An 18,992-nucleotide genomic window follows, 5' to 3' on the forward strand; every position below is an offset into this window, starting at 1 on the left:
TCTTTCTTTCTTTCTTTCTTTCTTTCTTCTTTCTTTTCTTCTTTCTTCTTTCTCTTTCTGCTGTAGGAAAACCACAGAAAGGACTCTTTAGATAGAAAAAGAAATAAAATACTATTTTACTCAAGGAAAACTCAAAAGTTACCATTAACTAAATGCAGATGTTTTAAGCTAAGAAAATGTTCTGTTTGACAGTAATCGTAGAACATGGTTTAATCAGTAGTCTGTATGTTCAGAATTTTGGTTTTATGGAACATTTTGAGAAACATATTTCTTTTCTCTTTTGCTTATGTTATATAATGTTTATATATATGTTAGCTTTGTTTGTTGTTGTTGGCTTATGAATAGTTTATTGTGGTTAATGAGGAAAATAGAACAGTAGATATTATTCAGTAATACAAAGTCATAGTAGACATTATTATTTATTGTTTCATATTTTAGATCTTATTCCATTTAATTATTTTCTTAAAGTTTACTTATAGCTTAGGGCCCTAAATGGAAATTTTCTTTAATTCATTGCATTATGCTTTCATCTAGATTGGGTTTGTCATTTGTTTTTGTATTCTACATTCCTTTTCTTCTCTTTTTTGACTAATTTTTTTTCTGTATTAACTTTGCATAGTTTTTGTTCTTTTTTTTTTTTCATTTATGTTCCAAATGGGCAATTTTACCTTCTAGGAACTCTGTTAATGCAACCCATTTATTTATCTTTCATTCTCAGCAGTAATTCATGCTTTATCCTATACACTCTTTATTATAAATGCATCAGGTGGTTGGAGTGTAGGGTAGGGAGGATATAGCTGCTGTTAAATCCACACTCACTGGAGGATTTGGGCTCTGTTCATGTAAATGTTGCTAATTGTCTGCTCTGTGATTTATTCTACTTAGGGATGTGTGTGCACGTCCGAATATGCATGTATACCAGTGGGTGTGTTTCCTTGCATGTGTGTGTGAGTGTGTGTGTGTGTGGTAAGGTTCTCACCTGGGCTTTGCTTGGTCCCCTCAGTCCAGCTCAGGGCTCTAGAAAACAAAAACAAAAACAAAAACAACGAATTGCCATTTTCCCCACTTTTGATGAGATGGAGGGTCAGTTAGAAGGGTTTTACCATATTAAAAAACTTCTCAAATTTTTTCTGAGATATTTTCTTATGTCTTCAATTCAGTTCCCCCCAAATTAGAAATATCGGTCAAATTACTCAGGCTTTGTCAGACGTTTCTTCTTTCCACAGTAATCTTCCGGAAGTGCAGGTGATACTAAGATCTGATTCAAATCCCACTCTCACATGTGTCTCTCTCTTTGTTCATAAAATTTCAGAGTTTAAAAAATAATATGGTAGAGCTTTTCTTAGTTAATATTTACTACTAGTATTTCTCTAAAGTTTATTTTGTAATAGGAAGAGTTTCTGTGACAATTTTATTCTTCAATGTTTACCCATGAATTACAGTTTTATATATAAAAGAAAATAAGCAAATTAATAGATAGATGGATGGAAGATAGATGGATGAAATGACTTAAATATTCCATGGGAAGCTCAGTAAATTGTAGTATAACTATATTATGAAATAGCATACAACTATCAAAAACATATTTATGGAGGTTTTTTTAAAAATAGCATAGGAAATGCTTAAATTAAAATGTGAAATGTTAAAAAATACATACAAAGAATAACTGTAACTATGTAAAAATACAGAGTTTGTGGCTCAAGAAGCCTGACTAAGCATATGTGTTTATCTCTCTTTCATCCAAAAATTGCATTAAAATGTTAGAGGGGATATAATAATGGCAGTAAACCACAAGCAATGTGGCAGTGATATATAGCTAGGAAGAAAGCCTCCAGCAACCCAAACTAGTGTAGAAATTTTAGAAATGTTAAAAACACATGAAATCAGATGACCACTACAACCGACAGACTTGCTGAATGGCCCATCCTAGGTCCACCAGACTCACTGCGCAAATGCAGTTTTTATCCTATAACTTCCCTTTTCAAGACCGTACAGGAGCTCTGTATATATCTTTCCATCACATATTAGCTCCTCTGTCTGACATTTAAAGTCTTCTGGGATATGGTGCAACTTCATAAAAATTCTGTTATCACCCTTTTCTCAGTACAAATCCTTAGTTATAATTAGGCTGATCACTTATTTGCTTCATTGCTCCTTACAAACTATTGCCTTTCATCCTTTTATCCCCGGGATCTACTCCTGTTTTTAACAGCCTGCGATGCAGACCACCACCCTCCTGTGAGCCACCGTTATACAAATCTTTCCTCTATTTAAGGTTCAAAGGATAAAGTTTTCTCTGACCTCTGGGATTCCCAAGTAATTGATTCCTAGAGTTAATTATAGTGCTGATCTTTTTTTTTTTTTTTTTTTTTCAGGAATCATGTGGAATTTACATCTGGAGCCTCTTAAGGTCTTATATTTTCTGGTATATTTCATGATACATATTTGCAGGCCATGGACACACCAGATGTTTAATGGGTTCTAAATTCTTTGTAGAGGCCTGGGTACATCATGCTGTGATCTATCTCTAAGCTCTGGTTCATGCTATCTCCTTTACCATAACTTTCTTAAGCAAATACCATTTTTTCTTATAGAGGAATCTGTTCAACTTTCAGTTAATTACACTACTACTTCTGTACTATGAATTTTCCTCAGAGCACAAATCACACTATCATCATTTCTCTCTTCTACTAGTTTATGTGTGGTAGGCAGCATTCTTAGATGGCTACCAAGATTCCCATCCCCTGGTATATGATCTCCCCTTGAATGGGGGTGAGATCTGAGAATATTATGGGTATTACTTCCATGATTAGGTTAGTAACAAATTGACTTTGAGTTAATTAAGAAGGTGTTTGCCTGAGTGGGCCTGGTTTAATTACAAGAATCATTGAAAGGGACTGGGCCCTTCCAGAAGTCAGAGATACAAAAGTTGAGGGTATGAAAGGGCCTTGAGAGAGGGTCACAGAGCTGAGAGCAGTCCCTGACTGACAGCTATCAAGACAGTGGGGCCTCCATCCTACACCACAAGGAAATGGATTCTGGTGATAACCTGAGAGTTTATACATAGATCACCTCCTGAGTAAAGACTCCAGATGAGAATGTGGCAGGCAAACAGCTTGATACCAGTCTTGGAAGACCCTGAGTGGAGAACCAAGCTGAAACATGCCAGACTCCTGTCCCCCAGAAACTATAAGTGTATCAATTTGTCTTGTTTCAAACTACTATGTTTGTGGTGATTTGTTACACAGCAATAGGAAAACAAATATGAGTGTTGCAGTTTGGGTTTCTTGGGAAGCAGATTCTGGAATGGAGGTTAGCATGCAGGAAATTGATTGGGGAAGCTCTTAGCATTAACTGCATGGGAAGAGGAAAGGAAACAAGATTGACCAGCAAGAGAAGTTGGCCTGTACTACAGTCACAGTGATGGCCTCAGGTTGATTTCTTCAGGAGCTCTGAAACTGGGATGGTCCCTCAGAGTGGACCTGCTACAGGCTGCCCCCAAGAAGGGGACATAGTCTTGGGCAAGACAACTTTCCACAACTAAATGCAACTCCTAGACTGAACTGACAGGGAAAACTTCCTTGGTGGTTTAGCATGGTTGGCTCCACAATGAGGTACCTTGTTGCAAAACCATTCCTTCTTCATTTCCATATTCCCTTCCACTAGGACAGTGCTTATTACAGAGAGACTACACAATACATTATTTGGTAAGCTCACCTAGTTTGTTAATAACAGGTACGATATGCACTAGAAGTTTTTGTTTTTATTCTTTTAATTAAGAAAAATTTTTGATCACTTTTTGGCCACGTGTATACCTGACTCCCTTTTAGGTAGTTAGAATGAGAGAGTGTACAAAAAAAAGACTCCTGCCTTCATAGATGAACAAAACAAAATATGTGTGTGTACATGTATATATAAACAAGCATGTATGTATGTATATATATGTATGATCTGTTAGAAGGTGATATGGCAATGAGGAAAAGAAACTGATCTGCTAAGTAAAGAGTATCAAGATTGTTGGGGTGGGACTTGGGGATTAGGTTGTAATTTTATACAGGGTGGTAAAGGTGGGTCTTATCAAGCAAGTGGTATTTGAGCAAAGACCTGGAAAAGGTAAGGGATAGCCATTCCAGGTAAAGGAACAACCAATAAAGGAGTCATAAAGGAGGATTGTACTAGTGTGTTTCAAAGCTTCAAAGAGTTAAGTGTGGTAGAAGTAGTAGTGAGGGGAGGGTAGTGGGGGGACGAGGTTGGAGATGGAATGGGAAGCTAGCTCATTTAAAGCCTTAGGGGCACTGAGAGCTTTGGGCTTTACTCTGCATCACTGGGTGGGCTTAAGAGAGAACACTCACTAAATGCTCATGCTATGCTATGCACTGTGGTGAACCTTCATCTGTATCTGTGTTTTTTAGTCCTCATAAGATCCATATTATAAGACAGTATTATTAAGACCTTATTTCATTAGGGAGCACACTTGGTCTTAAAGAAGTTGATTAACTCGCCCAAGGTCACAGAGAAGGTAGGATAAGAGAACTGTATCTAGGCTCTCTGACTCCTGAGTGTTTAATCCTAGCATTATCCCGAGTCCCCCGTACATGGTTTCTATTTGATTTTGTAGCTTCAAACTACATAAAAAGATCTAAGCATACAATTCAAACTTCTACTTCTGTCAAAGGGTTAATTGATAAGAAGTCTTAACACTTTCTGAGCTGCTAGAAAGTACGTGTATGTTCAACTAAGAAAATCTGTTACAAGTCATCATTTTGCCATATTATCACCATCCGACAAACAACACACAAAAGTTGCTGTGCTTCCATGTTGTAGGTTGGGTTTCCTGGGAAGGCCTTTGACGGCAACCCCTGTGAAGGGGATTGGAAAGACAGGGAAGTGGGCAGAGGAGAAGTTAGTAGAGACACAGGTCTTATGACAGCCTTGGTTGATCTCACAGGAAGCTTGGCGCTCCAGTGGCTCATCACAGTTGGACCCAGATGTCCAGGACCCTGTTCTCCTACATCAATCCTCATTGGTTGTGAGTCTCTGAAGGGAGGGTGAGAGGACACACGGTGTCCACCACAATCCACTGTGCTCAAAAAACCATTCTTGATTACCTGAGTTGTCTCAGTTGGTACAAGAGAAATACAAGCAGATCTCTAAGTGTGATCTTGATGATGTTGGAGAAGTAGCCTCATCTTCATGGAAAAAAAAGCAGTGTCAATAGATAAATCCACTGACATCTCCTCTGTATTTGGTGTGCAGAAACACATTTGGCATGGATCCATAAATTTAAAGCTAATGCAATTTTTATTATCCTACTGCTGCTACAAATTTTTAATAATAAAAAAAACCACAAATTATTTTGGGGGAGGAATAACCTAGAATTGTGAAGTCCCACAGATTGGGGTGGTTTTGTTTTATTTATTTATTTTTTGAGAGAGAGAGTGTGTACGCATGCTCAGATGGGGGGAGAGGGAGGGACAGAGGGAGAATCATTATCAGGCTCCACACCCAGCGTGGAGCCTGATACAGGATTGGATCTCACAACACTGAGATCATGACCTGAGCCAAAATCAAGAGTCAGACACTTAGCCAACTGAACCACCTAGGTGCCTGAGTTTTTGTTTTTGTTTTTGTTCTTTTAAAGAAGAATAGAGACTAGGAGAGGTGGCATAAGAAAATGACACTTTCCCTGGGTTTTTCTTCGTCATTCATGGTTTCTGGGGCTCTACTTAGTCACTGGCTGCCAGGAGGGAGAGACCCCTGGAACACCAGGGTCAAAGGGCACTATCTCACTGAAGTGGAGCTACTGCAACCAATGAGTGGTGATAAAACGTCATTGTTGTCCTCATCAGCTTTGACGAGCAAAAAATAAGCCCAGCAGAGGGTCATTCTCATCCCCAGAATTTTTCTTTTTCTCCCAAAGAGGCAAGAGTGATGTCTTTTGCATTGTATGGCTTAGTTTTTTAAATCCTCCCAGATAAGCTGATGTCAAAGCATAAAGAGTAAAATTCCTTTGCTTTTCACAGTTTGTAAGCAAAGAATTTAGAATGTGCCTCACCACCATTTTATCCATCTCTTCAGCTGGGGAAGTCCTTAACAGAATTCTCGCTCAGTTGATAATAAAAGAAAGCAACAATTTCACCTATGAATTAACATATTAGTATGGATGATCATGCGCACATGAAAATAAAGGTGCTTTTTTGCATAATCTTATTTCTGAGAAAGCAGTGACTTGGATTTTTATATAAACACTTGTGATTTTTATCCATGTTTTGGAAAATTCAGCACACGTATTCCCAGGATACTTAAATCTGATAAACCCACATGCCCTACTGTTATACAACCTTCCTTGTCTAAGAACTGCTCATTCAAAAATCTTACAGGATGCCTCTTATCAATTATTGAATGTGCAGGAATGGTCCTAACTCTTAGCTATACCAAGGGCTTGAAAAGCATACTCTTCTGATAACTGTCACTGACATATGAACCCTCTAAAATATTTAATTTTATTTATTTTTTAGATTTTATTTATTTATTTATTTGAGAGAGAGTGGGGCTGGGGGCTGGGCAGGGAGGAGCAGAGGAAGAGTGGCAAAGAGACTCTGCGCTGAGCATGGAGCCCAGTGAGGGGCTCAATCTCATGACCCTGAGATTGGGACCTGAGCTGAAATCAAGAGTCAGACACTTAGCTGACTGAGACTCCCAGGTGCCCCCCCCCCAAATATTTTAAAACAAGGACATCTGATTAACTTTCTTCACTAACACAATAGAAGGTAACATGGGTTATCCAGTCACTGAGACTGGTCTTCTGGAAACTTATCACCCAACCATAGAATCAAGGAGTATGTATTTAGCCTGTGTTAAAAGGCTGATCGGCAAATTCTTCACTCATGTGCCTAGTTCTCAGGAAGCAGAGAAACCACTAAAGGAAACAAAAATCCCTAAATGATTCACAACTAACTAGGAAAAATTTTCTGCATATAAAGAGGTAATAGGTGCCTTGGGAGTAGTTTAACGTTTGCTTGCCCATTAACAGAAGCATTTATTTATTTACTTATTTATTCAATAATCAAACATTTATTGAATGCTTATTGGGCTCCAGAAATCAAGAATACATAAGGTAAAAACTCAGACCCTGTGGTGGCTCTACATATATACATGAAAATAAATAAATTTATGATGCAATAGTATGGAGGCTTCCCTAGAAGAACACTCAGAGGAAGATGGAAAGGTATGGGCTAGAAACCAAGTCCAGACTAGCAGATATGGAAGATTTTTTTGTGCAGGAATTCCATATGACCTCAGGCTTGAAGTATGAGCATGAATAAGACAGGATGCCCAGAGATGGTCATCTGTGGTGGTAGTGGAGGTGGACTGGAGTTGCATCATGGAGAGCAGTAGAGTATGCAGAGCCACCAAGTGGCTGGATTGGGAAACTGCAAGTTAATTCAATATGGTAGGAATAGTAATTCAATATGGTAGGAATAGAAGTAATGAAGCTGGAAACAGTGAGAGGTGATGGGGAAGAAGAAGACAAGGGCCAGAATATCAAAATCTTAAGCAGTGCTTAGAAGCTTAGTTTATCCTGAAAATAATAGGGAGCCACAGAAGACTAAAGAGGGAACTCCTGTGGGCATTTCTGCTATAGAGCAGGGGGTTACACACAAAGCTTTGGAACCAATTAGGATCATGAAATTAAATTAGATGGTTCAGACCAGCATGTTTTCTTAATGAAGTAGAATCAAGTAGAATGGAAGAGAAAATATTAAAATGTATTGCAAGCAGTACAAGTAAGTAAGTATTGCTTTGTGAAATGTGGTTGCTAGTTCACAAAGTAAGTTTTTGTTGCTGAAGGTTGTGGTCAAAATAATTTGAGAAACAATGTTTTAGAAAGATCTTTTGGGCAGCTGAAAGCAGAGAGACCAGTTAGGAGGTTATTGTCACAATCATATAATAAAAGAGAAAAGAGATGCATTCTTCAGAATCTGTAAGACCATGGAAAAGAATGCTATTTCATTTCTGTGATACATCTGAGTTAAAGAAAGCCACCCAAATCTCCATTTTATAAATTTTCAATAAGAGACACAGATGCTTACGGGCACCTTGGTAGCTCAGTCAGTTAAGCATCAGACTCTTGATTTTGGCTCATGTCAGGATCTCAGGGTCATGAGTTCAAGCCCTGCCTTGGGCTCCTGGCATGGAGCCTGCTTAAGATTCTCTCTCTCCCTCTGACCCCCACCTCCTGTGCTTTCTCTCTCTCCTTAAAAGAAAGAGAGAGAGAGAGAGATGCCTATGCTTTAAAAAATAGAACATCTTCTTCCAGTAATCCAGTGCTATTAGGGCCCTGTTTCTATGTGAAAAAAACAAAACAAAACAAAATACCCATCATTCAAAGGGCAACTAATGTGTTGCTTTTTCCATGAAGTTTCGCATATATTCCCTTCTAGAAGAAAACTAGCAGCCATCCTCTCCGTATTTATCACAGTCAATAAAATAACATGCCCTGTATATCACTTTCTGTGTTATCAGCTTGTTGTCTGGTCTTCACAGTAATTTACACTATTTGAAAATAGCTTAATTGTTTGAATTCTCATTTCTTCTCTACATTCCCTCTTCCAGAATGTTCAACACTTGGGGGCAGGATTGGGACTGTCTTGTTCACTATCTTCTGGGCTAGAAGAGGGTCTGACATCCAGGAGAGATTGAATGAACTAGTCTCATGTCAACCTGAGACACCTTGAGGCAGAATCCGTGTGTGGCCTGTGTCTCAGATCAGCATTTATTTTATAGTCACACTTTCACGATAATTATCCTGGCTCCTGTTTTCCCCACTGCACCAAACTGCTTCTCCAGAGGCAATTAAATAATTAAAGCAATTAAAAACATTAAAATAAATAAATAATAAAAATAATAACTAAATTAAAATAATCTTCTCCAGAGCCACGATGAGTGAGATTCAGTGTTAAGTAGATTACATCTTGAAACTTGACTGGAAGTGAGCCACAATCATATTTTTCCTTTCTGCTCAATGGTTATATACATAATACATATCTCACCTGTATTGTATTTGCAAAACATCTGTGTCTTTTATTCTGTGACTTTAGAAATGTCTTCAAATCTGAACTGAATCTGCCATTGTCTCTGTGAGTGGGGGAGGAAGGGCACACAATTTTAGAGCTTTCTAAAGGAGTAGTGTCGGTAATAAGTCTGTGAGTTTGGTCCCAGTGGTCCTCCGGACTGTCCGCAATGTCCCATCCACTTTTTTTTCTTGTTTATTTTTAAGGAGCAAGCCAACAGGAAAATGTGTTAAGCAAAGAACACTTAATTATAGACTGTGGCTTTCTTTTGAATTAAAATAATCAGTAATACATTACCATTTTACCAAACATCTCACGATGCTTTTATTTTTAAGGCTGACAACACTTTCTAATTTAAAAGTCAAACAAACCTAGTATTTACCCAGTGATTAAACAAATCTGTTGCTTAACCCTTTGTAATCTCCCTGTAGAGACTATTTGGAAACCTTGAGTTAAGAAGGTGGTGGGCTATCTTTCAGCCATTCAACAAGACATTAGCAAAACAAGGGAAGTCCTAAAGAATCAAATGCATCCTAAAACCTCGGACTTTTTAACATTAAGATACAGATATCCAGAGTGTGGTGTTCCTGCTAATGTCTAGTGGAAGAATTTAAATGATTGCTGGAATCTGACCAAGTACAGTTTTCTAGATCTCACCTGACTGATCACTTATATGTGGTGTTAGAACGTGGTTAAGGAAGGGGGAACAATTACTGAAATTGGGAGACCTGGATTCCAGCTACTGTTCTACCATAAATTAGGTGGGTGACAATTAGAAGATTCTAAAACAAAATAAAAACAAAATAGGACAAATATAATTTGAATTAGAGAAATTAAAGGCAAATTTGAGGTTAAATCGTATTTTCACGGTTTACCATCTTGTAATACTATGCAAGGTCCTGCCCGTCTCAGAGCCTCAGTGTTCTTGTCTGTAGAGAGAGGATGATAGACCCTGAATCAGGAGTGTTAGAAAGAAAATCATGGGCCCAAAATGGAGTCACTTATGTTAAGGGCCGACCGCAGCAAAGTAAGACTTAATACCTAAGCTAACTGCATTTTCAAACCTCCCTGGAGTGTAAGCCTCTCACTGGTCAAGATGAATTTTCTGGTCAGCACTAGGAAATTTGCTAATAGGCTCCTTCCTTTCCCTTTAGGAGGGGTCCTTGCTTCAGAAGGTACATTCTTTGCTAATAATTTCCTTTCCCACTCCCTCTCTCCCTTTAAAGAACTTTATCTATAGCTGAACAGAACTTCTTTCCATTTGCTAGTTGGGATGCTGCCTCATCCATGAATTGTTCAATAAAGCCAATTTGATCTTTTAAATTACTCAGTTGAATTTTTGTCATTTAATAGGGAGATCTTGAGAATTCCCTGAGCTGTGTTATGTAAAGCAGCTCTGAAAAATGTCTGCATTGAACTTTTTATATAAATGAATGCAGGTGAAAGGAGAGACTACTAGGACTAATTGGGAGAAAGTGACCCAGATCCAGAAGGGGCGGGAAAAGTCTTGAACCACGAATGCCTAGAGGAGCTAGGAAGATTCATCCTTGAAAAGAGAAAGCAGCAAGCTGGAAAGAGAGGTGGATTGAGAGGAGGAGATTTGATTTATCAGTTCAGTCCTGCCACTAAATATTTATGCCATGGCACTGGGGAGAGGGGTGGGCTGGTGACTATCCTTTTCTGGATCTAGTTTTTCTTAATTTATAAAATGAGAAGACTGGAGTAGATGACCTTTGAAGCTCCTTTTCTCTTTAATAAGGATCTGTATCTAAGAATGAACTTGTGGACTTTTACAAAAAAATATGGACATATTTTATGAGTAACAGACTTGTTCTGTGCTTCTACAGAAGGGAGAACCTTTCATGAAAGTTATATTGAAAAAGGAATTTGCACAACATAAGAAAGGAAACCTCTAACCATAAAAATGATTTAAAAATATAAAAACAATGTTCATAAGATTTGAAGTTATTAAGAGACTGGATCCTAATTGTTCCTGCCATAAAAAAGAAATGATAATTATGTGTTGTGATAGAGGTGTTAACTAACACTAAGATGGTTAATCATACATCGATAAAGGTATCAAATCAACACATTATATGTCTTAAACTTACAGTGTTATATGTCAATTATATTCCAACTTAAAAAAATTGAAAAAGACTTTGTAAGCTAATAAGTCCCAAATGACTGACATTTTTAAGCCTCTGTATTTTCCCCAGATGTTATCCCTTCTCTTTATTATATTTCCTTCCATTTTTTCATCCAGCCTATTCATACTAACTTATCACTTCTGTGGGGGGAACTTTCTAGCATCTCTCCATCTGGAGAAGTCACCCTTTTTCTGTTTATCCTCAAGCTTTTGTGCTTATCCCTGTTGTTGGGGCATATCTTGGAGCAATAATGAAATTATAGCATAATTCGTCATGATAAGAAATTGAAACTTCCTCAAATAGGAGGATACTTGAAAAATCATGTGATGATGTGACACCTCACAGTCATTTAAAATTTTGTCCATGAGAAAATTTTTTTTTAAGATGCAAAATTATGTGATTTTATGTTACTAGAAAAAGCATAGTACAAAGTTGTACATATAAATATATTTAAACTGTTTTCAGTGTGCTGTAAATACTTAAAGAAAGGGATATACTTTAAAATATTAACTCATGCTTTCAAAGTGGGTAAATATGGGTAAATGCTTATTGTTTTCTCTATACTTTTCTATGTTTCCATATTTATTAGAATGAGTATGTTTACATTTATAATCAGAAAAATTGTTAAAATGGAAAAGTAAATACAAAAAAATATATTTTGTAATCCATGAAAACAGTCAATATTCAGGTTACTCTAGACATCTGGAATGTTACCAGAGCTCTGAGATCTGTGCTGCGGGTAGGAATGAACAGGTGTCAGGTGTGATTTCTGATTAACAGTCATTGTTTTGCTCTCAGTCCTCATCCAGAATCTAGTGTCATGGTAAATTTAGATAGTCTGTCCTTGAAAAATGTGGCCTGCCTCCATAAGGGTGTTGGGATAGAATGTTTACCTTGTGTAAACATTCCCTATGTTCTTCCAGATTATTTCATGTGATCTGCCTGACCATAGCTAAACTTCTACATAGACTTGCTAATTTGGACCTATGATTCCTTCTCTGCCATTTTCTTTAGTCTCCATTCTACCCTGGCCTCAGCTCATAACCCTGTCCTTCTTGGGCTCCAGACATGAAAGGACAAAGGTCCTACTGATTATGACACACAAGACTCTGACGTGGACTCTGGGAGAGAATCAGCCATTCTACATCAGGGTGTTACAATCCAAAGGAAGGGTTTAGATTCTTGTGCAGATGACTCAGGTCAGGTGCCTGGAAAAGACTAGAAAAAGTCAACTGTGTGAGAGGAAGCCCCAAGCCATCCATCTAGTTTAATCTCCTTAATCCCCAGACACTGAGAAATATTCCAGGCTCAGTGCTAGGCACCAGGGTTACCCAAAGGTAAATAAGCCTTAAGGAGCTCATCAGGGATGTCAGCAGGCTGAGATATGAAGAATTAATTGGAATGCACTGTAATATAGCTATACAATGACTAGAATGCCGTGTTTATATAAATTTGCCTTAAAATTTAGGCAGATATGACTTGTCAGAGTGAATGAAAACTTATCTCACAAATATGGGGAAAGAGAAGAAGATATTTTTAGGTACATGAAAGTGCCCATGTAGAGCCTAACACATATGAATAGGTATGTGTGGTAGGAAATTAATTAATTCAGTTGGTCAATACTTAGTAAGAACCTATGTGCATGAGGAACTCTACTGAGAGCTGTTTTAGGCAATGGGAATCATCTTCCCAACTTGAGTGTATATATGAGGGAAGGAGAAAATCCATCTATTGACCTAAAACTTTAATACATACTCTGCCCTCAAGGAGGTGAAGCATAACTTCTCACTCCTTTAGTATATAGGTTGCACATAGTGATTTCCCATCAAAGAGTAAAATATGGAAAGGAGTGGTGAGATAGTAACTTTACAGTGGAGAAACCTGACAAACACTACCTTGGCCAGGTGACCAAGGTCAACATCAACAGTGATAGATCATGTTTGATGGCCTATACCCTTGCTATGATGGAATGAAAATGACACTTTACCTCTGTTGTCTTTTCTTCCAAAACCTGTAACCCTAGTCTAATCATGAGAATACATCAGACAAATTCCAATAGATATTTTACAAAATATATTACTGTACTCCTTCTTGAAAACCTTAAAAGTTGTCAAAAACAAGTAATGTGTGAGAAATTATCACAGCTAAGAAGAGCCTAAGGAGACATGACAAATAAAAGCAATGTGATTTCCTAAATGGGATCCTGAAAATGAAATAAAAACTAAGGAAATATTAATCAAGCTTGGACTTTAGGTAATAATAATATACTAATATTGTTTCATTAATTGTGACAGATGTACTATAGTAATGTAAGATGTTAATAATTGGGGAAAGTAGATGTGGAGAGTATAGAGACTCTCTATACCATCTTGGCAATTTTTCTGTAAACCTGAAATTGTTCTGGTTGAGGAATGATAAATGTTATGAAACAAAATAAAGCAAGGGATGTGGCAAAAGGAATTGGGAAGGGAGAAGTTTTTGGAAGCCACAGTAAGCAAGGCCACAATGAACAGGTGATTTTCAAAAAGAGGCTGGGGTGTAAAGGGAATGTGTGTCCATTACAGTGGGAAGAGCCCATCAGCAGATGGGATAGCAGGTCCAAGGACCTGAGACCATGCTTGGAGTGTTTAAAGAACAGAACACAGGCACATTTGCAGGATGCAGTGAGCTAGTGGAAGTGTCACATGATGAGGTTGGAGAAGAAGCTGAAGTAGATTATGTAAAATTTTAGGGGCCACTGAAGGGAATTTGAATTTTACTTGGAGTAAGATTGAACAGTGTTACATGATTTGCCTTATATAGTCTTAAGGTTTGGCTGTTGCATGGATGATGGACAGTAGAAAGCAGAGTGCAAATAGGGGAGAGGTATTTAGGAACTTTCTACAGTGCAGCTGATAGATAGTGATGGTTACCTGACTCATGATGGTAGCGGTGGTATTGGTGAGAAATGGTCAGGATTTGGATGTATACTGAAGAAATATGTTATGTTGATGCATTAGACAGGATGAAGGAAAATGAGAAAATTAAGGATACTTCTAAAAATCTTTGAAGAATTGGATGGGTGGTGGTGCTATTTACTAAGCTGAGGAAGACTTGGGGAATAACAGCCTTGAGAGGTAAACCAAGAATTTAAATTTTGAACATATGAAGTTTGAGATGCACATAGTAGGCCTTCAATCAGAGATTCAAATAAGTTGTTGAATAGATGGTTTTGGAGTGCAAGGGTAAAGTAAGAGCTGAAATAAACACTTAGGAGTCATCAGTTTATATGGATCATTTTTCCAGCATGGATAATGGATTCACAAAGGAGTGATTGTACATCAGAGGTGTCTGAATGCTAAGCCCTGTGGAACTCCAACATTTAGTGTGCAACTCCAACATTAGTCAGAAAGAAGAAAATGTAGCAGATGAACCTTCCAAGGAGGTAGAAGTAAAAGCAGGATTGGTTGTATTTCAGAAGCCAAGTGTAGAAATAGTTTTCAAATGGAGGGAGAGAGCAACTATGTCAAATCTATGAAGAGTCGATTAAGTAAGATCAGGGTTGGGGGTTGACCACTGAATTTGTTCCTTTGACGAGGGTAGTTTAGAGGAATGATGGGAATAAAGGCCTAGCTGCACTGAGTTTAAGAGATTGAGGGGTAAGAAAGTGGAAACAGTTAGTATAAAGAACACTTGTGAAATTTGCCAAAAAGGGGAAGTACATAATAGGGTCACTGGTGAAGGCAACATGAAATCAAAGGAATTTTTTTTTTGATTGGTATTTATGAAGCAGAATTTCAAGTTGATGAGACTGATCCATTAGACAAAGAATAGTTGATGGAATAAAAGGAAATGGGAAATTGTAGGAACAAAGTGGTATCCAGGCCACAAGTGAAGGGATCTGCTTAGCTGGAGTCTGAGGATTTCATATACTGTGGGATGTGTGAGGACAGATGAAGTTAATAGATTTGATGCCACAGGATTGAAGATGTTCTCTGATTGCATCTATTTTCTCTGAAAAATGAGAAACAAGGCCACTGGCTGAATATGAGCACAGAGGAAGGCATTTGGAATTTGGAAGAGTGAAAAAAAAGTTGAGAAATGGTTGTTTTGGAGAGTGGGAGAGTGAATTGGCAGGGCAAGCATAATAGGTTTCATGGACAGAGTTTAGATCATAAATTTAGAGTAAGTCCAGCCAGAGTGTACTGTGATTTTCTCCAGCCTCAGTCATTTGCATGAGTGCAGGAGAGGGGAGCAAGAGTTGGATTTAAATGATGGCTGGGGATTTGCAGGTGATTACGATGAAGAGAATAATGAGCCAGGAGGAGAATGGCATATACCAGGAGTGATGATAATAATAATAGAGCAGAGACTGTGAGCTGGATGAGAAAGAAATGACACCTGAAGGAAAATGGAGGGTAAACAGTGGAAATGTTGATGGATTTGAGGTCCCCCTTGAAGAGGTAGAGCAGGAGAACTAGAAGAAATGGGGTGGAAGAGTCAGTGTTGTTACCCCGAAGACTGGGTGCTTAACTGGGGCTTCTGTGGTGTTCTAGTTGTTGGGAAGGACAAAATCTGAAAAATGGTGCTGGGGGGGGATGGGAATGGCTGGGGAAGGCAGGTGGGGTGTAAGACAAGATGCTTGGAGGAAAAAGGGAACAAGACACTGAGAAGCCAGAGTATTAGATGGATTTTTGAGTCACCAAGAATGGTAGCAGGAATAGTAGTGGAGGAACCAAGAAGTAATGCAGGTGCTGAAATCTTTAAAAAATGAAAACATCTGATTGGAAAGACAGAAAATTGCAAGAAAGAAAAATAGTGCATGGTAAAATCTGAGAGTATATGCCTCATCAGACTGAGAGATTTAGGAAGGAGGAAAGAGTAATTTTCTGGAACTGGCAACAGAAATCAAGGAAGACATTTATCCCAGGCCCAGAAAAATAAGAAAATGATTACCTCTTGAGAGGGCTGCAAGAGAAATATGACCTCAGGGAAGAACCAGGTTTGTATAATAGAAGGTAAAGGGACCGTTCAGTGAAGTGGTTGAATATATAACATGGGGATTTTACTTTTCTTAAAGTTTAAATTTCAGAGAAAGTATTCTGAGGAGTTTTGTAGGCATTGGAGCTTGAATCTGATTAGGGGACTTACAGAATAGTGAATGGAAGAGCAAGGCTTGGACTTACTGCCGAAATAGTGACAAAAAGGCATTGTGTTAGTGATCTCTTAGGGAAACTGGATCATCAGTTCAAACATTAATCTCCTTCTTGGAAAAGGTCATTTGGGCAATTTGCAATGATGCAGCAGGCAGTGTTGGATGAAGGGATCATGGAGCTCTCTGTGCCACCCATAAACCCAGCTGTGTACATTGTTGACACTAGGAAATGAGGCTGGGACAGCAAGCTGAAGTCATGGGAAGAAGTTTGGATTTAGTCTTTAGGCATTTTGGTGGCTAAGGCAGGTTGAATAGTGATTCCCACCCCTTCCCAAATGATAAATCCATGTCCTAAACTTAAAACCTATAAATGTGTCCTTATTTGGAAAAAAAAAAAAGTCTTTTCAGATGTAATTAAGGATCTTGAGTTGAGATCATCCTATATTAGTGTGGGCCCTAAATCCAATGAGAATTCCTTATAACAGAAGGAAAGAAACAGATACATATAAAAGAAGGGGATGTAAATGCAGAAGCAGAGATCGGAATTATGTAGCTACGAGTCAAGGAAATTCAAGGGTCACCAGCAGCCACCAAAAGCTCACTCAAAAACAGACTCCCCCTCAGAGTCTCCAGAAGGAACCAGCCAAACCTTGAAATTCACACCCTAGCTTCCAAAATCGTGAGAGAATGAATTTCTATTGTTTTAAGCCACCAAATTTGTGGTAATTTGTTATGGAAGTCCTAGGAAATTAATACAGTTATCCAAGGAAGAAATGACATGGTAACATACATGAACATACATGACTGCTCAGACTTTTAAAGCAGCCAGTCCTCAGACACCTGTGACCAGCATTGCGTAGGATGTCCTCAACTTAGAGGCATTTATTCAGCTGATAGAAACAAACCATAATTTCAGTACTGAGTGTTATTATAATGCTGTGTTAGAAATTATTTTGTGTTAAAAAATGAATGAGGAAAGACATTGGAATGACTGAGTTGAATGAAAAAATATTGTGCGGAAAGAGAACATGCCAAATATTTCAGTAGAAGATCTAACTCGAACTGATAAGACTCCTTCTTCAGTCAGTCGGAAGTGACTGACCAACATGTCTTTGGTGACCAAGTGACAAGGCATTTTGGTCTGACCTGACTTGTACATTGCTCTGGGACTGGTCCCAAAATATAGCACAGAGGACAAAATAATGAGTATCTAGAAAAATCTTCTTGAACTCTTTTTTGTTGTTGTTCTTTTGTCTTTTTTTTTTTTTTTTTTGACAGAGAGAGACAAAGACAGAGACAGAGCACAAGCAGGGGGAGCAGGAGAGGGAGAAGCATTCTCTGTGCTGAGTAAGGAGCCTGATGTGGGGCTCAATCCCAGGGCCCTGGGATCATTACCCGAGCTGAAGGCAGACACTTAACTGATTGAGCTACCCAGGTGCCCCCTTTTGTCTTTATATATACTCTGATAGTTTCCAGTGTTTGCACTTAGGACATGAAGAAGCTTACTTAATTTTGATTCTATAGGATGGATGACATTGATCTCTGGATCTACATGTTTCTGCCCCACCCAGGGTAGCTCAGTTTTCCCAGCACCCACCTGGTCTTGCCCACCTACAAGATGCTTCCTCTGGCTTCTCCATGCTTGTGATGGAGAATTACATTGCTCAATGGCACATTTATTTGACAAATATTTGACCTCTGACTCTGTCAAGCATTGCTTTAGATATGGGTGATAAGGTAAACACTTCATAAATCATATATGTAATAGGGGGGTCAAAAGATAGAAAGTAAATGCATAAATACAATTTTAGAGAATAAAGCAAAGTGAAGGGCATGCTATTTTTGACAGGATGGCCAGGGACAAATTCTGGAGGGCTGATGTTTGAGCATAGATGTACCTTACCATGCAGGTGGGAAAGAATATTCTAGACAGGTGAAGAATAAGTGAAAAGCCCTTAGATAGGATGAACTTGGCAGGTCTGAGTCATTACAGGAAAGAGAAGTGTGGATGTTATTTATTAAGCAATGGACAGAAATGAGACCAAAGAGATTGGGTTTTGTTCCAAGTGCTATAATTTCAAATGGGGGTAGAATGGTGAGGAGAGCCACATAAACTGGTTTATATGTCCCAAGTATCATACTGGCTTCAGGGTAGATGAGAGATAGTAGGAAGCCAAGAGTGGACTCTGGGGAATATTTTTGGAAGCTTTGTCAATAGTTGAGATGACAGACAATAGTGGTTGGTACTAGGGTACCAACAGAGATAACAGAGGAAGTGCTGGGAAGAAAATTGATTCAAGGTATATTTGAGGGTACAGTGAACAGAATGAGCTGATGGATCAAAAAATGGGATGTGAAAGAAAGGGGGAAATCAAGGGTGTCTCCTAAGTTATTGACTGAGTAGTTGGTTCAACTTTACAGGAAGACCCAACTTTGTGCCCTGGCCTCTATTCTCTGGTCATGCTTGTCTCTTGGACAAGTTGTTCCCTCTTGTGGTTTTAAAACTTATTTATATATGGAAGACACCTGAATTCATATTCAGTCTTGATCACATTCTTCGGCTTTGACTTAATTTATTGAGATGAAGAAGATTGGAGAAGAATCATGTTGAGAGAAGAGATAAGAAAGGAAGAGCTC

Source organism: Callorhinus ursinus, unplaced genomic scaffold (genome assembly GCF_003265705.2).
Source record: "Callorhinus ursinus isolate GAN/ISIS: 27379988/994484 unplaced genomic scaffold, GSC_fseal_2.0 scaffold2, whole genome shotgun sequence".
In the NCBI taxonomy this organism is placed as follows: domain Eukaryota; kingdom Metazoa; phylum Chordata; class Mammalia; order Carnivora; family Otariidae; genus Callorhinus; species Callorhinus ursinus.